General features: G+C 43.9%; 1 protein-coding gene across 1 annotated transcript in view; it reads left to right on the forward strand.

Moving 5' to 3' along the window:
- The window catches only part of PTPRS (protein tyrosine phosphatase receptor type S), a 265,570-nt gene that overhangs the window by 42,201 nt on the left and 200,517 nt on the right, over positions 1-22,852 (forward strand).

A 22,852-nucleotide genomic window follows, 5' to 3' on the forward strand; every position in this document is an offset into this window, starting at 1 on the left:
GCTTCCTTGATTGAAGGCTGAGTCAATCAAAGCTTAGTCCTGCCTCCTTCCACTGCGCAGGCCAAGTTTTTGACTCAGTCTTCATGCAAGAAGACACACAGAGAGAGAGATGCTCCAAGAAAGAAAATTAATCACGCTTTGGATTCTTCGAATTGGAGAAAAAGAGAACTTAGAAACAATGAACTGTGAGTAAAGCGAAAAGGGGGCTGAAGCCTCAAGTGGACAGAACCCGGGACTCCATTACAAGCCAGGACTAACACGGTTGTTAAGCGAATCTGGCTTCCCTGTTGACTTGGCTTGTCAGAAGGTTGCAAAAGGGGATCGTGTGACCCCCGGGACACTGCGACCGTCATAAATGTGAGGCAGTTGTCAAGCTTCAGAACACAAATCACGTGACCATGGGGATGCTGCAACAGTCATAAGGGTGGAAAAGCAACCTTAAGTCACTTTTTTCAGTGCTGTCGTAACTTTGAATGGCCACTAAGCAAACTGTTGTAAGTCGAGGACTACCTGTAGCTACTGGAACCTCCAGTGGTACTTGTACTGTACCTTTGCTGATTGCAGGTAGTCCTCAACTTACGACCACAACTGACCCCCAAACTTTCTGTTGCTAAGCGAGGCAGACAATCACTACCGTTGTTAAATGAGTTTTGCCCCATTTTACAATCTTTGCTGCCATTGTTGTTAAGTGAATCACAGCAATTGTTAACTTAGTAATGTGGTTGTTAAACAAATCTGGCTTTGCCATTGACTTTACTTGTCAGATGGTCGCAAAAGTCGATCATGTGACCCCAGGACGCTGCAACCGTCATAAGTACATGCCAGTTTCCAAGCATCCGAATTTTGATAATGGGACCATGGGGATTGTCCTAAGTGTGAAAAATGGTCATAAGTCACTTTTTGTTCTGACCAAGGCTTCCTGAGACAGTAACAATCACACGCTGTTCCTAAAACCTTTTGTTTTATTTCAGTGGCTGTGAATTATATGCATTCACAGCCCATAATGAGTCCCAAACAGTTTGTGAATAGTCCAACAGAAGTCCGCTACAGTCTTTCGGGATAAGGCTGATAAGCACCCACCTTTATCTCCCTTGAAATGCTGCCCATGACTAAATTGCCAATTAGCTGTACAAGACCAAACGGAGCACAAAGTCAAGAAGGAGCTTCAGATTTTGAACCGAACCGAACAAAGTTGCTTCCTGCAAAGGCTCGTGTCCCTTTGCTCCTCCTGTATGTCTTGTGGAAGAGGCCAATCACCTCCCAGCCTTACTCCCGAGTCGCCCCTTTTGTCTCAACTGTTCTTGCCTTCTGGCAGCTGTGTGCAAGCGCGCACTGGGAACTGGCTCCGCTGTTCCTCTCTGCCTCGCTGATGTCAGATTCTGGTGGATCCAAAGTCTGCACATAACTCTCCGGTGGCTCTGGCCCCCATCTCTGTGTCAGATGCAGATCCCTCCTCCGAGGCCCTTCCCAAACTCCAGGGCTGGCCCATGTTCCTCCCCACTGTCCGACTCTGTTGCAGACTACAACACTTCTTTTCAGCGCCGTTGCAAGTTTGAACATCACTATAAACAAACTGTTGTAAGTCGAGGACTACCTGCAGTGGCCTGGGTCCAGGAGCAAATAAAGGACCTGACGGTGGGGGGAGAGGGGAGAGGACCCCATGGAACAGGCGGCCATCTTGTGCCCCTTTTTAAAGGAAAGGAGGATCCACATCACGCAACTGCCCTGATTTGCACCATTGGTGCTTCCTGACCGGGGGGAAAAACCGCGCTTGGCGAGCTGTCACTTGTTCCTTGAGGCAGAAGGTGTATTTTTTCAACCCTCCAACCCTTCTGTCTCTCTCTCCATCTCCCCCACACGCCTTCGCCAGGCACGCCTCTCTCCGACTGGCTTTTAAAGAAAAAAAAAAACGAGAATATTTTTTTTTTCTCCCCCCCACGCAGGTGTTTCAGAAACGGGCCAGTTTTGAACGCCCGGCAAGTTCAGGCGGGCCCTGGAGTTTTTGGCTTTGTGGGTTTTTTTTGTTTGGTCTTTTGGCACAGCCGCCTTGGGCCAGGACTGAACAAGGCTGGGCATTGCTGAGAGTGCCCCTGCTCCTTGTGGATATTCTCCCCCCTGATGTCCAGATTCTCGGAGGCTGCCTGGATAAGTCCCCAAAGGTGCTTTTTCAAGAGGTAATAGAGCTGGAAGGGACCATAGAGGTCTGCTAGTCCAACCCCTGCTTAGGCAGGAAACTCAATCCAAACACTGTCATGGACCTTGGGGGAGTACTCATCTCTAATGATCTAAGTGCTGGAGCGTTCTCTTCGCTGATGATGTAAAGCTGTTCAACACCACAGACAATACTGCTACCCTCCAAAAAGATCCTGACTATGTATCAGAATGGTCAAACAAATGGCAACTCCAAATCTCAACAAATAAATGCCCTGTCTTACATATTGGCAAAAAAAAATCAGAAAATAAAATACAGGCTGAATAGTCAAGACCTTGTTGAGGATCCAAACTCTGTCAAGGACCTTGGAGTACTCATCCCAAATGACCTAAGTGCTAGAGCCCACTGTAACTACATAGCCAAAAAGGCATTAAGAGTCGTTAACCTAATCCTACATAGCTTTTTCTCTGGTAATATCATACTAACTAGAGCATACAAAACATTTGCTAGACCAATACTCGAATACAGCTCATCAGTCTGGAACCCACATTACATATCTGATATTAACACAGTTGAGAAAGTCCAGAAATATTTCCACAAGAAGAGTTCTCCACCCCTCTACTCGTTGCAGAAGACCTTATGCCACCAGACTCGAAATTCTAGACCTAGAAAACGTAGAACTACGCCGCCTTCGGTCCAATCTAAGTATAGTATATAAAATCATACATTGCAATGTCCTACTGGTCAACGAATACTTCAGCTTCAACCACAACAATATAAGAGTACACAATAGATACAAACTCAAGGTTAATCGCACCAAACTTGATTGCGGGAAATACGACTTCAGCAACAGAGTGGTCAATGTCTGGAATACTCTACCTGACTCTGTGGTTTCTTCCCCAAACCCCAAAAACTTTAACCTTAGACTGTCTACTATTGACCTCACCTCTTTCCTAAGAGGTCTGTAGGGGGTGTGCATAAGCGCACTAACATGCCTACTGTCCCTGTCCTATTGTTTCTTTTTTTTTAATTTTTCTTATATGTATCCATGTATTCATGACTGTTTTTATTTATACCTATTATCTTCTAAGCGATTGACAAATCAAATAAAAAAATAAATATTTCAGCCAAATTGTTATCCAGTCTCTTCTTAAAAGCTTCCAGTGTTCAAACATCCACAACTTCTAGAGGCAAGTTGTTCCACTGATTAATTATCCAAGGCGGGACAAGAAGCAATGGATGGTAACTAATCAAAGAGAGAAGCAACTTAGAACTAAGGACGAATTTCCTGACAGTGAGAACAATTAATCAATGGAACCACTTGCCTCCAGAAGTTGTAAATGCTCTGACACTGGAAGTTTTTCAAAAGATGTTGGACAATCATTTGTCTGAAGTGGTGTAGGGTTTCCTGCCTAGCCAGGGGGTTGGACTAGAAGACCTCCAAGGTCCCTTCCGGCTCTATTCTGATTGATTGATAGGGATGACTCCGAAGAAGGAGAAGAATCTCAGTTCCAGGCAGCCTGAGAGGTTCTCTTTTTAATTATGCTGCTGGCTTGGAAAATTAGATGTTTTCTGGAGCGTAAAGAGGAATCTGATGGGAAGATAATTGTGCCTCAGGGTGTAGATTAGCCAGTAATCGAAGAGAACGGAAGCCGTCCAGCTTCAAATCTCACTTGCAAATCTGAAAGTTTGCAGGAGGCAAAGGCCACAAGCATCAGGTAGTCCTCAGAGGCTTACGACCCCGATGGAGCCCAAAACGTACGTTGTTAAGTGAGAAACGTGCTCAGTGAGTCTTGCCTGGTTTCACGAATTTTCTCGCCACATCTGTTCTATGTTTTGTTCCTTTTCTTCCCACGCGTGTCTTTTTTTAAAAGAGAGAGAGAGAGAAAATAAAAATGAGGCACATTTTGCTCTTGGGTCAGTAGTCCTCAATTTAGAACTATCCATTTAGCGAGCATTTGAAGTGACATCAACACTGAAAAAAATAACTTGTGACATTTTCAACACAATAACCGTGGCGGCCTCCTCGTGGTTGGGATGTATTTTGGTCCCGGAGTCACACGATCTCCATTTCCTACAGTGATTCGCTTAACCACCGTAGCAAGAAAGGCCGTAAAAGGGGGGGGAACCCACTTGACAACTGTCTCACTTAGTGACGGAAATTTTGGGCTCGGTTGTGGTTGTAAGTCGAGGACTTCATGAACTTGGCTGGTGAGAAGGTTGCAAAAGGGGATCCCATGCCCCCCGTCATAGATATGAGTCAGTTGCCAAGCACCTGAATTTGGATCATGAGAGGATGCTGCAACGGTCATAAGTGTGAAAAATGGGTCATAACTGTCAACTCATAAAATATTTCTCTGGTCTTTTTAGAGTTGCCAACAGAAAGTCAGGGGGGAGCAGTGCAGCAGCTTGGAAACCGAAAGTGCATTCCGTAAATGTTTTCAAAGATAGTAACTAGGTGACGGAAGTTTCTCTCACGCAAAATTCTAACTGGAGAGCATGATTGATGACTCTGGGCTATGGAGGTTTCTCATTGGAGGATATGAATTAGGCTACACCCAGGGGGTGGGGGGAAACCAGGGTCAAGGGTGACAGTGAATTACGTGTCTCAGAGTCGACTACACCCAGGACGTGCTGGCATGTTATCTCCCAATAAATCCTTTCGAAGTTTTGGAAGTTTGGCTCTGAAACACTCATGATTTAAATGGCAGTAACTGCCGGAACCCTGACAATAACTCCCCTTTTTACAGCGCCGTCGTAACTTCGAACTTTCCACTAAGTTGAACCGTTGTAAGTCGGGGACTACTTGGATTATCGCTGCCATTGTGGGTCCATCACCTGGGCTCACAAACTGGTGCAGCCCCAGTTCCATTGGGGGAGCTTCTCTGAAGCCAAACATTTGCATTTAATTTCTGATGTTGTGTGTGGGTTTGTGTTTATATTTTTAATTTCTTGGTTAGATTTCTAAGCCACCCCAATCTGGCAATCGGAGACCAGAACATCTAAACCAAAAGCGCAAAGACATCGAATCTGCTGTCGTTAATTTAAATGTCAATCTGTCTCCAAGTGACCATTAGCACTAATGCCACTGACTTCATTGATTAATTCAAAGTCCTCCGGAATTGGTTGGGCTGGATATACCTTTTTTAAAAAAAGCTGAATGATCCTCTGGGGAAAGCCATAACGCAAAACAAGCGAGGCTGAAATGCGGGAAGCCTTTTCATTTGGAGGAGCGGGGGCCACCCAGCGATTTTTCTGAGCCATTACCAAAGGAGCGTGGATGGCGGAGGCCGGTGAAAAACCTTCTGCATTGAATAAAATCACCCACTTTCCATTTATTTATTTATTTGCCATCTCTATAAACTGTCTTTCTTGGTCTCAGCATGGTTATAATGTATGGACTTCAGAGGCATTCTGGGAGTTGAAATCTATGCATGCGGGCTGGGGAATTCTGGGAGTTGAAGTGTATGTATCCTGGCTAGGGAATTCTGGGAGCTGAAGTCTACACATCCAGTTGGAATTTCTTAAGAGTTGAAGTCCATGCATGGTAGCTTGGGAATTCTGGGGTCTTGAAGTCCACAAATGTTGGCTGGGGAATTCTGGGAGTTGAAGTCCACACAATCAGTTGGAATTTATATAAGTTGAAGTCCATGCATGCGGGCTGGGGAATTCTGGGAGTTGAAGTCCACAAATGTTGGCTGGGGAATTCTGGGATTTGAAGTCCACAAATGTTGGCTGGGGAATTCTGGGAGTTGAAGTCCACACATCCAACTGGAATTTATATGTTGAAGTCCATGCATGCAGGCTGGGGAATTCTGGGATTTGAAGTCCACAAATGTTGGCTGGGGAATTCTGGGAGTTGAAGTCCACACATCCAACTGGAATTTATATAAGTTGAAGTCCATGCATGCTGGCTGGGGAATTCTGGGATTTGAAGTCCACAAATGTTGGCTGGGGAATTCTGGGAGTTGAAGTCCACACATCCAACTGGAATTTATATAAGTTGAAGTCCATGCATGCTGGCTGGGGAATTCTGGGAGTTGAAGTGCACACATCCAGCTGGAATTTCTAAGAGTTGAAGTCCATGCATGCTGGCTGGGGAATTCTGGGTCTTGAAGTCCACAAATGTTGGCTGGGGAATTCTGGGAGTTGGAAGTCCACGCATCCAACTGGAATTTATATAAAAAATGTCAGATACAATGGCTTAAAATACTGAAAGAGAAAAAAGAAAAATGGGACATGAAACATTAAAGGAGCAACTGGGAGTTGAAGTCCACGCATTCTGACTGGGGAATTCTGGGAGTTGAAGCCCACAACTTGCTTCCTTGGGGAATTCTGGGTCTTGAAGTCCACATATCCTGGCTGGGGAATTCAGGGAGTTGAAGTCCACCCATTTTCAGATTGCCAAGATTGAAAAACGCTGAGCCTGTCTTCCAGTTTGGATGATGCATTATATGATGGTCACCCCGAGTAGATCTTGATTTGATGTCCCTCTAACCATGACACACGTCCTGGAAACCTTGGTGTTTTTGGTTTTTTTTACTGTTGTCCCATTTGCTGCCATCATCTTACCCCCAGCCAAATAGCGAGAAGTCTTGAAGTTGTCCTTAGCTGCACTGAAGCGATGATTTTACTTAAGGGAAGAATGGTGTGATTATGTCTGAATCTCGCCATAATATAACGGGGACCTTCTGGGATGTGGACCTCTTAAAGCGGTGACTCATTTCTTCCTTCGTCTCGCACTTAAAAAGGCTGTGGCCCACTTTTAAATGAGGTTGCCAGTAGGGATTGGTTCCCGGAGTCCTGAAGATGCTGGAAACAGCCACTTGCAAGCTTTTTCACTGCGATCGGCAAACAGGCCGACATCCCAGAAGGCTGTTAAAAGGAAGATCAGGAAAGCCTGGGATCTAATACCCATGAGGATGTATTGATGTTACGCGGAAATGAGTTCAATTGCTGCAGTTCTTGTACGTTGATTCCTCATGGCTCAATAAATCTTGTTAAAGAAAAGTTTGGAAGAATCAGGACTCAGAAAAGAAGTTTAGGTAGCTGGTCCAAAGTCTGGAAGTTGGTTTATTTCTAGGTCTGGCCATGTTCCCAGCTGGTTTGTTCTCATAAAGGAAGAGTTGATTGTTTTGCAGAAATTGTTTAATGTTTAGTTTAATGAAAAGGAGGACTAGGGGTGACATGGTAGCAGTGTTCTAATATTTGAAGAACTACCACAAAGAGGAGGTCCGCTTATTTTCCAAAGTACACAAAGGCAAGACAAGAAGTCATCGATGGAAACTAACCAGGGAGAGAAGCAACCTAGAACTAAGGAGACATTTCCTGACAATAAGAACAATTAACCAGTGGAACGACTTGCCACCAGAAATTGTGCATGCTCCAGCACTGGAGGTTTTTAAGAAGAGATTGGGCAGCCGCTTGTCTGAAATGGTATAGAGCCATGATGGTGAACCTATGCCACATGTGCTGAAAGTGGAACACAGAGCCATTTCCTCCGGCACGTGAGAGCTCGCCCGGAAGGGCCCCACCGGGGTGGGATTCTACCAGTTCGCACCTATTTGCTAGAACTGGTTGTTAACATTCTAAGCAGTTCGGAGAACCGGTTGTTAGAAGAAATTTTTACTGGCCTAATCCTGTAAGGAAGGCAGGAAGGAAACATTCTGGTGTTGCTTACAGAAACTGCCTCTCCGTTAACCCTTATTACATTCTTGGCAGCACTAGACTTCCTGTCTCAGGAACTTCTCTGGAGTATTTTTCCCCTCCTTTGCTGGTCCTTTGCTTGTGTGGAGTGACCATCCAACGTTACAGTGGCACTGAAAAAAGTGACTTATGACCCTTTTTCCACACTTATGACTGTTGTAGCATCCCCACAGTCACGAGAGGCCAGGCGAGGAGATGCGTGCCTCGATGTGAGTGATATTGAGTTGGCCACGCCCAGCCAATAACACGACCACCAAACCATGCCCACCCAGTCACATGACCACCAAGCCACACCCACCACCTAAGCCACACCCACAGAACCGGTTGTTAAAAATTTTGAATCCCACCCCTGGGCCCTACTGCACATGGGCGCCCACCACCGCTGCCCAATAGCTGATCGGCAGATATCTGGTGCGCATGCGTGGGGGTGCGGGGTGCGTGGGAGGTACATGGTGCATGCACTGAGATGCGCAGTGCGTGCTGGGATCATGGGCACATGCGCAGGGATGCGTGGCATACGGAGGGATCGTGCATTCACGTGCAAATAGATGGCGCGCAGGAGTGATCGCGTGACAGGTATGTGTTGCACGGCAAGGGGAAATCGCACACTCTATATTGGTAGAGAGTTTCGTCCTTGAGCAGGTGGGGTTGGAATAGAAGACCTCCAAGGTCCCTTCCAGCTCTGTTATTCTGATTCTCTGATTCAGACTGACCATTTAAGGAGATGGTCATCTAAAGCAGGGGTCCCCAACCGCCGGTCCGCGGACTGGTACCGGGCCGCGGAACAAGCCTTACCGGGCCGCTGGTTGCTGGGCGCCGCCATCTTTTTGGTAAAAAAGCAATTTTTGTCAAAAAGATGGCGGCGCTTGCTGGTGAGCTTTTCCGGGTAGAAAGCCATTTCTACCCGAAAAGCTCACCGAACGCTAGCGCCAATGATTTGATAAAATCACTTCCGTGACGTCACCGGAAGTGATTTTTCATCAAAAAAGATGGCGGCGCCCAGCTGACGCCGGAACCGGGCCGCGGCGCCCAGCTGACGCCGGAACCGGGCGCGCGGCGTAAAAGGTTGGGGATCCCTGATCTAAAGGACCAGTTGGAAGTGTCCTAAAGATCGGTGAAGAGGCTAAACCTCCCTGGCTCTCCCAGAAGACAAGCTAGAATCAGGAGTCCTTACAATTATTCTTACATTATTCTATAATGTAATATAATTATTCTTACTTACAATTATTCCTTTAAGTGATCGTTTGAAGTTACAGTGGCACTGAAAAAAAGGGACTTATGACCGTTCTTCACACTTACAACCGTTGCAGCATCCCCCCCCCAGTCATGTGATTAAAATTTGGACGCTCGGCCACTGGTTCATATTGATGACAGTCGCAGCGTCCCGGGGTCCCGTAATCCCCTTTTGCGACCTGCTGACGAGTGAAGTCAATGGGGAAGCCGGATTCACTTAACGACTGTGTGGCTTAAGTTAACAACTGCAGCGGTTCGCTTACCAACGCTGGCAAAGAAAGGTCGTAAAAATAGGGCAAAACTCACTCAACTGTATGGATTCTGAAGCGGACAAAGCTTATCCAAACTCATGGCCTTCCCAAAATGAAGGTCCTTCCAGCCCGGTTGAGCTCCAGAGAGAATTTCTCTACAGCAAAATGTCTTCGCTTGACTTAATAAATCCCTCTATTAAAAGTTTTATGGCAAACTAGCTCAATATCCGTGCTTCGCTTTGAAACTATGTGGTCGGGCTTAGTTTTTGGGGAGGAAAATAAGGGGGGAAAAATTCTGTCTCTGCCTACCATCACCCATTGGTATTCATCTGGCTAGCGTCCTGTCAGTGTGTGAGAGAGTTGAAGGCTGTTTGGAAACTGAAACAGTATTTGCTGTGTGAGCAAGAAGGAGACAGCAAGGAGCCTGGGCATGACTTAAAGGCTCAACTGTTCTGTAGTAAAGCTGGTTGCTGCTCTGAAACTGAACCTCCCTCCTCTCTGCTTGTGTTTTGCATTTGGAAGAGATTTCTTTTCAGGTGGGGAGGAGGAGTAGAACTCTTTAGCATCAGAGCGTGTTAATAATAATAATATAGTGAATACTAATGCTGCGATGGTCATTTCGAAAAATCCTTTCTTAGTGAGCACCTAGAAGCCAAAAGAAACATACATACCAAATGTCAAGTTTGTAGGCTTTACGGTTCTGGAGATTTTGTGATGATGCGTGAGTGGTATTTCGCTTTTATATATATAGATAATAACAGCATCTTGCATTTATTGTCAAACACGGCAAGACCGGTGTTTAATCGGGTTACGATGGGAACATATTTTGGGGGGAGGGGAGAGAACAGAGCCTTTTGTAATCCTCAAATTAATTCAGAAAAATGTAAAATATCACCCCACCCTGGCCCGGATCCTGAGCTATGAAATATCCCCCAGTTCAGATTGAGGCCAGCACATTCTTAAATCCAATTTAGAACTGATTTAAAATCGCCTGCTTTATTTAAGACGGTTTGTTTTTGGTTTGGCTTCAGAGCGTGATTCTTGCTGTTGATTTCTCGATTTGATTTGGAGGCAGCTGTGGGCCGCCTAGAAGTTGTTGGCGTTTCTGCATGTGAAGATAAATCCATACTTTCCTGCCCGCGCGCAAATCCGGCGTGGCACCTATATAGATATATAGATATATAAATATATAGATATCCCCCTCGGTGGCAGGCCTGTCTGATTTAATCGGATTTTTCTAATTAAACCGAAATGCTTTGGAATCTAAAGCGTCCATCCTCAAGGATAAAATGTTATTTCTAAGAATGCTTAGAGGGTTCAGACCGAAGCTGGATTTGAAAAGGAACAGGATGGGTTAACCTGGTGCTTGGCTGAGAAATCTGTGCGACCCACTCTGAAAAAAGAGAAAATGAAAAGAGAAAATTTTCATTCTACTTTCTGGTTGATTATCTATCTATCTATCTATCTATCTATCTATCTATCTATCTATCTAGTTACAGAGACAGAGAGACCGATTGCAATCAATCTATAGATAGATTCTAGATAGATAGATAGATAGATAGATAGATAGATAGATAGATAGATAGATAGATACCATTTTCCCGAAAATATGCCCTACCCTGAAAGTAAGTCCTAGCTTGATTTTGACACGTGTGCCCAATATAAGCCCTACCCCCAAAATAAGCCCTAATTAAGATCCCGCCCACTCCAGAGTGGACGGGTGAAAATTAAGCTAGGGTGCGGATGGGAGAGTGGAGCTGCCCTACTACTTACTTTTGGACAGTTGTAGCCAGGCCTGGCACACCCCGACACCTGCCTTGCCGGCCCATTTCTTCTGCAGCTGGCAAGGCTTTCCTGAAGGCCTCTGGAGCTCATAACAAAGCTCTGGATCGATCCTGAGTTCTGTTATTGGCTGCAGAGGCCTTCAGGAAAGCCTTGCCAGCCGCAGAAATTTCTAAAGGCCTATGACAGCGAAAAGGAGGCCGGGGGCATCGCGCGCAAGTGACAGTTGGTGAATGAGAGCCTCCGAAAATAAGACCTGGTGCCTTTTTTTTGGTGGCAAAAAAATATATGACGGTCTTATTTTGGCATAAACACAGTACCTATATAGAGATGATCAGACAGATTATCTATCTATCTATCTATCTATCTATCTATCTATCTAATTATATAGCAAAAGAGCAAAAACATTTTTTGGTGTGGAAATGGCTGGGGTGCGTGCGAAGGAGGCCTCTAGAGGTGTTTGTAGATGGTCGTCAACTTACAACCACAATGAAGAGTCAAATTTCCCTTGTTAAGTGAGATGATTGTTGAATGAGTCACACCCAATTTTACTACCTTTTTTTTTGCCCTGGTTGTTACGTGAAGCACTGCAGTTGTTAAGTGAATCGTGAGGTCATTCAGCAAATTGGGCATCCTCCATTGACTCTGCTTGTCAGAAGCTGATTGGGAAGGTTGTAAATGGCGATTACATGACACTTTCCTTCCTTCCTTCCTTCCTTCCTTCCTTCCTCCCTCCCTCCCTCCCTCCCTCTCTCTCTCTTTCTTTCATTCTTTGTTTCTTTCCTTCTCCCTCCCTCCCTCTTTCCTTCTTTCCTCTCTCTTTCCTTCTTTCTCTTTCTTTTTTGTTTCCTTTGTTTTCCTTCCTTCCTTCCTCTTTATTTTTTTTTTCTTTCTCTGTTTCCTTTTCTTCTTTCCTTTCTCTGTTTCTTTCCTTCCTTCCCTTTCTCTTTCTTTCTTTCTTTCTTTCTTTCTTTCTTTCTTTCTTTCTTTCTTTCTTTCTTTCTTTCTTTCTTTCTTTCTTTCTTTCTTTCTTTCCTTCCTTCCTTCCTTCCTTCCTTCCTTCCTTCCTTCTCTCCCTTCCTTTCTTTCCTTCCTTTCCTTTTCTTTCTTTCTTTCTTTCTTTCTTTCTTTCTTTCTTTCTTTTTCTTTCTTTCTTTCTTTCTTTCTTTCTTTCTTTCTTTCTTTCTTTCTTTCTTTCTTTCTTTTTCTGTCTGTCTGTCTGTCTGTCTGCTGCCCACATCTCACCCCCACATGGCTCTGGGCAGCTTACAACATGATCAAAATGGCAAAACAAAAAATTGTGACCTTAAAGTATACAGAGAAATAGCTCAGATGCGGGGGTTATACAATGGAGCAGAAGTGGGATCTTCTATTTAATCTATTTAAACTGATTGATTTATGACTTTATATATCTCCCATCTCACCAGGTATCTGGGTAGTTTAAAACTGCATATTAATACGATACAAACATCTGAATAAAATAATATAAATCTGAATAAAAACACTGATCAAAGGCAGAGTTAAGAACCAGTTAAAACTTAGTTAAAGGTGAACATCAAAGTTAATTCTCGTGTGCATTGCAAATAACTCGTCGGCTGTGGCCTCTTTCCTAAAAGGTGACCTGAGATTCTAGTCCTCATGGTTTCTAAGCAAAAGAAGAGCATAGTTAGGAATCTGGAAAGCAGGCCTGTTCCTTACTGGTCCCTCCCACTTCAATGTGATGAGCTTTCCAGCTGTGGTTTTTCAAAAACTAAAAATGTTCAGGGTCAGCCTTTTCCTAGATAAACTGGCGTTACATCTGACGTTTTTTAAAAAATGCGAAGCCTTTAATTCAAGAAAGAAACTCCTCAATTCCTCTTTTTCTGATCGAGAAAGAGAAACGCAGCCGGGAGGTGTCCAGATGGCAGGAAAAACAGCCTCAGTTGCCAAGTGGGGGTTGCATGCCACTCGTCCCTCCCCCAGCCTTTCTCTCCAATGGAGGAGAGCCTGTTTGTTTTCTTTCTTTCTTTCTTTCTTTCTTTCTTTCTTTCTTTCTTTCTTTCTTTCTTTCTTTCTTTCTTTCTTTCTTTCTTTCTTTCTTTCTCCTCCTTCCTTCCTTCCTTCCTTCCTTCCTTCCTTCCTTCCTTCCTTCCTTCCTTCCTTCTTTATTTCTTCCCCTCTTTTTCTTCCTCTCTTTTTTCTCCCTCCCTCCCTCTTTCCCTTTATTTGCTCTTTTTTTCTTTTTTCCTCCCTTCCTTCCTTTCTCTCTCCCTCCCTCCCTTCCTCTATCTTTCCCTTTGTTTGCTCTCTCTTTCTCTTTCTTTCAATATTTTCTTTCCTTCCTTCCCCTTTCTTTCTTTCTCCCTTTCTTTTCTTCCTCTCTCCCCTCCCTCCCTCCCACTTTCTTTCCCCTTTATTTGCTCTCTTTTTCTTTCTTTCTTTCTTTCTTTCTTTCTTTCTTTCTTTCTTTCTTTCTTTCTTTCTTTCTTTCTTTCTTTCTTTCTTTCAATATTTTCTTCTTCCCTTCCTCTCTTTCCTTCCTTCCTTTTTTCTTTTCTTTTTCTTTTTTCTTTCTTTCTCATCTCTTTTTCTTTTTTTCCTTTAGCTATGTCTCTCTCTTTTCTTTTTTATCTATCTGTCTTTCATCTTTCATTCTGACTCTTTCCTTCTCTCACTCTCTTTCTCTTGACTTCTTTCTTTTTCTTCCTTCCTTCTCTCTCACTTACTCTCACTAGCAAACACACCACTCACAAAACAACCCACAATAAGCATTTCTCGAAGTTGTAAGCCAGCTTAGAAGATAACGCGGTGCATAAAAAGAACCCACATTTTAGCACAAATTTAAATATGAAGTTACAATCCAAGAAGGATTTCCAATTAAATTTAAATTCTACAACATATTTGCTTTTTAAATACAACATTATTCTGGGCAACGAAGCGTACTCCCACAGTTTGGTGAGCCACTCTTCCGAAGAAAATGTTAAAAGGTCTTTTCCGGTAAAAAGCATACGGTATTGCTCCCCCCCTGCCCCCCCCACCGTAGATGTGGCATGCATTTTCTTTGCATTTTGAGTTTCCTGCAAACAGCTTTTCATGCATTATGGTTTGCATTAACCCCCAATTTGCCCTTCCTCTTATGCCTTGGGGACAGTCTGCCAGTCAACTGGCCCTGCTAAAAAATGGAATAAGAAATCAAAGCAACATCTTCGGTTTTGCAGTGTTGTTTCAGTTGTGACTGTGAATACAGAATGGGAAGTTCTCTCAAACAACCCTTGTTGTCTGAATTTTTTACTCTTTGCCATTTCTGGCCCTAGGGCAGATCAGGGTTTCTCCACCTCAGGAACTTGAAGATTTGTCAACTTCAACTCCCAGAATTCCCCAGCCAGCATGGACTTCAATTCCTAGTATTCCCCAGAATGGCTGGCTGGAGAACTCTGGGAATTGAAGTTCACATGTCCGAAAGTTGCCAAGATTGGACATCTCTGAGATAGAGGGAGAGGGAGAGAGAGATAGACATAGACAGACAGACAGACAGACAGACACAGAGAGATAAATAGATATAGATGTATAGATAGATAGATATAGAGAAATAAATAGAGAGAGAGAGAAAGAGGTAGAGAGAGAAGAGAAATAGACATAGATAAATAGACGTAGAGATAGATAGATAGACAGATATAGAGAAATAAATAGATGATAGAGAGAGAGAAAGAGGTAGAGAGAGAAGAGAAATAGACATAGATAAATAGACGTAGAGATAGATAGACAGACAGATATAGAGAAATAGATGATAGAGAGGTAGAGGAAGAGAAATAGACAGAGGGACAAATAGATGTAGATAGAGAGAGACATAGAGATAGACAGATAAATAGAGAGAGAAAAAATAGATGATAGATATTAGATGGATGGATAGATAGATGGATGACAGAAAGGAAAGAAAAGGGAGGGAGGAAGGGAGGGAAGGAAGGAAGGAAGGAAGGAAGGAAGGAAGGAAGGAAGGAAGGAAGGAAGGAAGGAAGGAAGGAAGGAAGGAGCTGGGCAAACCAACCCCTTACGTTTTCCTACTGTGCCACATCCCATTTTCTGAACAGCTTTGCTGGCTGGGGAATTCTTGCGAGTTGAAGTCCATGCAGCTTAAATTTGCCAAAGCTGAGAAAATCTGATATACAGGCCGCCGTTGACTTACGACCACAATTATTAAGCTCCAAATTTCCATTGCTAAGCGAGGCAGTGGTTAAGTGACTTTTGACCCATTCTGCCACCTGTTTGCCACTCTTGTTAAACGAATCGCTGCCGTTCTTATGTGAATTGCTCGGTCCTTAAGCGAACCTGCCCTTCCCCGTGCTTGTCGGGCGTTGCTTGTCGGGCGTTGTCTGAGAAGGTTATAGATGGCGATCAAGAATTCAGTAGCAGATTCCCTCAGCTGGAGTAGATCCTTCTGCGATGTCACAGAGGCTCAACCACAATCCGGTTGTGGCTTCCCCGGTGTTTGATTCTGGCTTCGTATAATGACCACAAAAGCAGTCTCCGTCTTATACGATTCTGGCTTCGTCTAACGGCCACAGAAACATTCTCTGTGGCCCAAAGCAGAAGGAGATCCAATTCCATTTTGGTAGGATTTATTCGAAGCTATGGCAGGGTGGATTTGATTTAAATCAAGTCCATTTCAATCACGATTTCAGTCACGACTTCAATCACTAGTAAAATGGCTTGATTTAAATCCTAATTTTGAAAGAGCAACTGTCATCTCAGTCCCGCAGCGGTTCCTCCTCTGACCCGCTGTTGACTCACCGACAGTCCCATTCACTTTAATGGGACGGCTGGCGATGCTTCACAGATGAACAGAGTTAGAAGGGACCTTGTAGGTCATATCTAGTCCAACCCCCTCCCCGATGCCGGCAGTGGACACAACAAGGTGAGGGACGTGGCAGGCAGCAGGTGAGTGGAGATTCAGAATTACGGGTCTCAGAATCAGCTTCCTGTCAGGATTCCGGCAGTTGCCCCAATTAAACCATGAGCCTCGAGCCAAGCTTCAAAAACTCCAAAGGATTTATTAGGAGCGAACATGTCGGCGTGACCTGCATGAAGCCAATTCTGAACCACGTAATTCACTATCACCCTTGACCAGGGGTGAGATTCTACCTGGTCGGACTGGTTCTATAGAACCGGTTGTTACGATGCTGTGCAGTTCAGAGAACCGGCAAATCGCGCCACTGGCTGGCCCTGCCCCACCCGCATCCACTCACTCCTTACCTGGCACGCACCTCATCCAACTTGCCTGTGTTTTGCCTTCGCCTAATTATCTATTTTTCTCTCTCTCTCTATTTATCTGTCTATCTCTATGTCTCTCTCTATCTACATCTATTTGTCCCTCTGTCTATTTCTCTTCCTCTACCTCTCTATCATCTATTTCTCTATATCTGTCTGTCTATCTATCTATCTCTACGTCTATTTATCTATGTCTATTTCTCTTCTCTCTCTACCTCTTTCTCTCTCTCTCTTTATCATCTATTTATTTCTCTATGTCTATCTGTCTGTCTATCTATCTATCTCTACATCTATTTATTTCTCTATGTCTATTTCTCCTCTCTCTCTACCCCTTTCTCTCTCTCTCTCTCTTTATTTTTCTATCTATCTATCTTTACATCTATATCTATTTATCTCTCTGTGTCTGTCTATGTCTATCTCTCCCTCCCTCTCCCTCTATCTCAAAGATGTCCAATCTTGGCAACTTTCGGACATGTGAACTTCAATTCCCAGAGTTCTCCAGCCAGCCATTCTGGGGAATACTAGGAATTGAAGTCCATGCTTGGTTTCTCCCTCCCTCCCTCTCCTCTCCCTCCCTCTCTCTCTCTCTCTCTCCCCCCCTTCTGGATACATCAAAATTACCCTTCAGAGAATCGGGTACCTGTCTGGAAACTTGACCGCTGGCAAACAGCCTGATGGATCACAATCGCATTTGGGCGAGGCTGAAGGGAGAGAAGGTGGAATTCTGTCCTGTTCACTTTGCTTAAATTGATAGTCCCTGACTTACGACCAACATGGGGACTGGAACTGCCATTGCCAAGCAAGGCAGTTGTTGAGTTGTGTTTGAACTTTTTTTTGAACTTCCCCCCCTCGGTCCTTAAAGAGGGAGGGAGAAAAAGAGAGAGGGAGAAGGAGGGAGGGGAGGGGGAGGGAGGGAAGGAGAGAGAAAGGGAGGGAGGAAGAAAGGAAGGGAGGGAGAGGGAGGGAAAAAGAGGGGGAGGAAGGGAGGGAGGAAGAGAGGGAGAGGGAGAGGGGGCAAAGGGAGAGGGAGAAAGGGAAGGGAGTGAGGGAGAGGGAGAAAGGGAAGAAGAGAAAAGAAAGGGAGAGAGGAAGGGAGGGAAAGGCAGGAAGGGAGGGAAGAAGAGGGAAAGGGAGGAAGAGAGGTAGGGGGAGGGAGAAAGAAGGAAGAAGAGAGGAAAGGAGGGAGAAGGGAGGAAGGGAGAGGGAAAAAGGGAGGGAGGGAAAGGGAAAAAGAGGGAGGGAGAGAGGAAGGGAGGGAAGGAAGGAAGAAGGGAGAAAGGAAGGGAGGGAGAGATTTTACTTCTGTTTGATGCTCTGTGTCTACAGTCTTGGCACATCGCCTGTTTTGATCAAAACTGAACGAAGAAGAAACTGAGAATTGCCAGCCCACAGATGCTCCTTTCTAAAAGCAGACATATTTTTTTTATCTTACACCTGAATTGTTGAGAATCTGGTGCATCGAAATGTTATCCATTCTGTTCTCGCCTCCTTTGCCGCCTCTTTCAACTATGACCTGCATGTTGAATCATTTTAGTGGGTGTGTTTGTGGGGGGTTGAAATTGGCTGAGTTACCGTGGAGCTCCACAAAAATTGGAAAAAAAAACCCCATAGATGCCAGAATCTGGAAGCTTGACTAGATGATCACTTAGGTTCCTCCCACTGCATTATTTCAGTGCTCCGAGGTTTGATTTGGCTGCGCCTTTTTCAACAGTGATGCCCAGTGATGGCTGGTTTGGATTTGACTTGCAGTCGATTTAGTAAACATGTTTACATAAATCCTGCTTAATGCAGGTAGTCCTCAACTTACAACCGTTTGTTTAGTGACTGTTCAAAGTTACAACAGGGGAAAACCGTGACTTAGGACTGTTTTGCATACTTACGACCATTGCAGCATCCCGAGGTCACATGATCCCCCTTTGCGACCTTCTGACAAGCAAAGTCCATGGGGAAGCCAGATTCATTTAACGACCGTGTGACTAACTTAACAACTGCAGTGCTTCACTTAACAACTGTGGCAAGAAAGGTTGTAAAATAGGGCAAAACTCACTTAAGAAGTGTTCCGCTTAGTCACAGAAATTTTGGGCTCAGTTGTCATAAGTCGAGGACTACCTATACGGTAAGTAGACCCATGTGTTGTTGAATTTGTGGTAATTGTGCATTATTATTTTTATGCAAGGAATCGCTTTGCTTTCTCAATTTGTGGCCATTTTTTGCCAGGCTGCCGGTCAGTGACATTTTATGAAAGTATATTCTTATTTTTCAGCTAATTATATTCAGCTAAGTGAGATTCTCTCTCTCTCTCTCTCTCTCTCTCTCTCTCTCTCTCTCTCTCTCTCTCTCTTTCGCTCTCTCTCTGTCTTTTTCTTTGTCTCTCTCTTTTTCTGTCTTTTTCTCTCTTTCTGTCTCTCTGTCTCTCTGTCTTTCGCTCTCTTTCTCTCTGTCTCTTTCTATCTCTCTGTCTCTCTGTATCTCTCTTTGTCTGTCTTTGTCTGTCTCTCTCTCTGTCTCTCTCTCTCTCTATCTGTCTCTTTCTCTCTCTCTCTCTCTCTCTCTCTCTCTCTCTCTCTCTCTCTCTCTCTCTCTGTCTCTCTCTTTGTCTATCTCTCTCTCTGTCTCTTTCTCTAACTGTCTCTCTCTCTGTCTCTCTCTTTGTCTGTCTCTCTCTCTGTCTCTTTCTCTCTCTCTCTCCCTCTATCTGTCTCTTTCTCTCTCTCTCTGTCTCTCTCTCTTTCTCTCTCTCTCTTTCTCTTTCTCTAACTGTCTCTCTCTTTGTCTGTCTCTCTCTCTGTCTCTTTTTCTCTCTTTCTTTCTCTGTGTCTGTCTCTCTCTGTCTCTCTCTCTCTGTGTATCTCTCTTTGTCTGTCTGTCTCTCTCTCTCTCTCTCTCTTGCTTTTGGGCTGTGATGAAGTTGTTCATTTTTCACATCTCCAGTGACTGATTCTGTGAGTGACATCAGGGTGGGATCACCAAATTTAGGGAGGGTTGCATTGCATGATGGATGGTGAGCAAAAACTTTGGAGGATAAATGAGTCCTAAATCCTGAGTAATTGGGTGGACCGAGGACGGCCACTTAGTGTGTGGGGGGGTGTCTTGGCAGGATTGGCTAAGTGAGGGAAGACGATGGGGAAACTGAGGCCGAGGGAAGGATTTTGAGCCTCATTCCGTGGCTGAGCTGAATTCTATCCATACTTTTATTTATTTTATTTATTAAATTTCATTTTATTTATGCTATGTTATGTCATTTTATTCTTTTATAGGTAGTCCTCGGCTTACAATTGAGCCCAAAATTATTTTATTTAACTTTTATTAAATTTTATTTTATTTATGTTGTGTTCTTATTTTATAGGTAATCCTTCACTTACAACAATTCATTTAGTGACTGAATGTCTTACAAAGGCATTGAAAAAAGCAATTGTTAACCATTTTATAACCATTGTAGCCTCCCCATGGTCACATAATAAAAATCCAGATGCTTGGCAGCTGACTTATATTTATGAGGACTAGCTGTATTTTTGTTTAATTTTAATTTTTATCTTATTTTGTTATATTATTATAATTGTAATATATAATAATATATTGTTATCGTTATTGTTGTTATTATTAATTGAATTTATATTGCCACCTATTCGGCCATGGCGACTCAAGGCAGCTTACAAAATGTCTAAAATATCTAAAAAAAATTAAAAAAACAAAAAATAAATAAAAACTAATGTGTGTGTGTGTGTGTGTGTGTGTTAAGTTTTCGCGGGTACTTACATGTATGGTATTCAGCTTTGTTCGGGTATTTTCCCACGTCATTATAGTTGTGCTTTTAAAGTTGTAGCAACGTTTCGGCAGAATCTCATCTGCCATCATCAGGCTTCTGTATTGTGTTCGTGTGTGAGCCAGACTTTTACAGTTGTTTCAGTTTTAAATTTGGGGCTAGCCTACTGCTGTGCCAGAATGGTTTTTTCTTCATCCTGATTGGTTGGGAGTCTTGGTCTGTGTTTATTGGTCTTGGAGTTTGCTGTGTTCTGCTTGATTTGTGTCTCTAATATCTTCTGTCTGTTTTGTGGCTTTTTTTTGTCTTGATTGGCTGGCAACATTGTGTTCCTGTATTGGAGGCTTTTAGTGCAGCTTGGATCCGAGTAAATGGATGGCTATCATTTGTTAGGAAGTCTTACTCGGAGCCAAGCTGCACTAAAAGCCTCCAATACAGGAACACAATGTTACCAGCCAATCAAGACACAAAAAAGCCACAAAACAAACAGAAGATATTAGAAACACCAATCAAGCAGAACACAGCAAACTCCAAGACCAATAAACACAAACCAAGACTCCCAACCAATCAGGATGAAGAAAAAACCATTCTGGCACAGCAGTAGGCTAGCCCCAAATTTAAAACAGAAACGGCTGTGAAAGTCTGACTCACAGACGAACACAATACAGAAGCCTGATGATGGCAGATGAGATTCTGCCGAAACGTTGCTACAACTTTAAAAGCACAACTATAATGACGTGGGAAAATACCCGAACAAAGCCGAATACCATACATGTAAGTACCCGCGATAACTTAAGAAAACGTATGTGTGTGTGTGTGTGTGTGTGTGTGTGTGTGTGTGTGTGTATATATATATATATATATATATATATATATATATATATAATTTTATTTTTTAGTCAGCCAGATGTACACACTGGATTTGGTATTTATTTCCACCTCTTGAGTCCTTCCTAAAGACCTGGAATAGGCAGATGTGCATGTTTGAGGGAACTAAAGATCTTGTCGCAGGATGCAGCTGTTGCGAGCAAAGTTGCCCTTTGCAATTGACTGATGGGGAATTTGTCATTGCCGAAGATGTTCAAAGGATCCACCAGGTGTTTTGACATTTCACCCAAGGCGCCGATCACTCTTGGTCCTATCTTTGCTTTCTTCTGCCACAAGTCGTTCCATTTCTCTTTTCAGTTCCTTGTATTTTATCATCTCAGCTAACTGCCCCGTCTACTATCTTTTTATTTTGTTTGAATTTAGGATTTTATTTATTTATTCCATTTTATATCGCTGCCCATTTCACTAAAAGCAAGTCCCTTTTGTTAAATCAACTTTCTTTTTCGGTGCCGTGGTAACTTCAAATCAATGGTTGTAAGTTCAGGACTATTTGTGCTTTTCTGGGTTTTTTTTTTAAAAACTATAAGAATCTGAGGCTCAGAAAAATCTCCTTCAAAGCAGATGCAGCTGGATTAAAACATCTGTTTTTTTAATGCCAACCTTTTGCTGGCGGGCTTTAGATGCCAGAAAGAAATCCAAGCAATTGATACTGGGGTGGGAAGCCACTTCTTACTACAGATGTGGGAGGTTCAGTTTATATTTGGAAAAATTGACTCAAGACACTCTGAGCCAGCTGTGCTATTGGAAAAACTGACTACCGTATGCAAAAATGTCTATATCTATCCATCTGTCTGTCTATCTATCTATCTATCTATCTATCTATCTATCTATCTATCTATCTATCTATCTATCTATCTATCTATCAGAATCTCATGTCTATACATGAGAATAGAATAAGGGAAGTTGAAGATCCGAATTGTGCTGATGTCTTGTTGCTGAATTTCATTTGTCTGAAATGGTAGAGGGTCTCCTGTTTGCACAGGGAGAGGTTGGACTAGAAGACCTCTTAAGAACCCTTCCCACTGTTATTCTGTTAACTTTTTCTTATTTGTTTGTTTGACGGCTGCTGATTGTATGGTGTGTTTTTTGTTTTGTTTTGCATCTTTGTTGTTGTTTTTTAACGCCGTGCTTTCACAATTGTTAGCCAGGGCAGAGAGAGAGAGAGCCATGGATCAATGGAGACATTCAACAAAGAAGTGGTGTTTTGTGTTGTGTTGAAAAGGGATGGCGATTTGCTGAGGAAGAGAAAGAATTAAAATAGCCATTTCGGGGCTGGGACGGTGAGCTCTTGGGGATGTTTTCTAAGGACTAATCCAGGGGCGGGCTTCAAAAATGTGAGTGAGGGATTCTCTGAGGGGTCGCTGGGTGGGCGTGGCCTACTCAGCCTCCTGCACCACGGTCAGGGGAGGGGCGTTTTTGCCCTCCCCGGGCTCCGGAGGCTTTCCTCAGGCCTCTGGGAGGGTGAAAACGGCCTCCCTGGGCTCTGGAGGCTCTCTGGAAGTTGGAAACAGGCCCATTTCCAGCCTTCCCGAATTTCTGGGAGGCCCGTTTTTCAGCCTCCCTGTGCGCCTTGCATTTACCTGCATCCAAAACAGGCCGTGTGGGGACTCCGGGAGGGAGGGTGGGTGGGTGGGTAGGGCCAGCCAGGAGTGGGATTTGGGGGTGTCTCCAAACTGCACAGAATCTTAGCTAGGGGCTCTCACAACCCCCTGCGGACTCCTGGCAGCCCAGCCTTGGACTAATCTTAGCTAAATGCATAGATTGAAGGGAGGGATTTTGGGGTGGGTGGGAGGTGGGGACTTTGCCCCCAAAGCCTGGCCCTCTTTGCTGTCCTCT

This window comes from Notechis scutatus, chromosome 1 (assembly GCF_049901735.1).
Source record: "Notechis scutatus isolate UNSWTSFEM ecotype Mainland chromosome 1, rNotScu1.2, whole genome shotgun sequence".
Lineage (NCBI taxonomy): Eukaryota > Metazoa > Chordata > Lepidosauria > Squamata > Elapidae > Notechis > Notechis scutatus.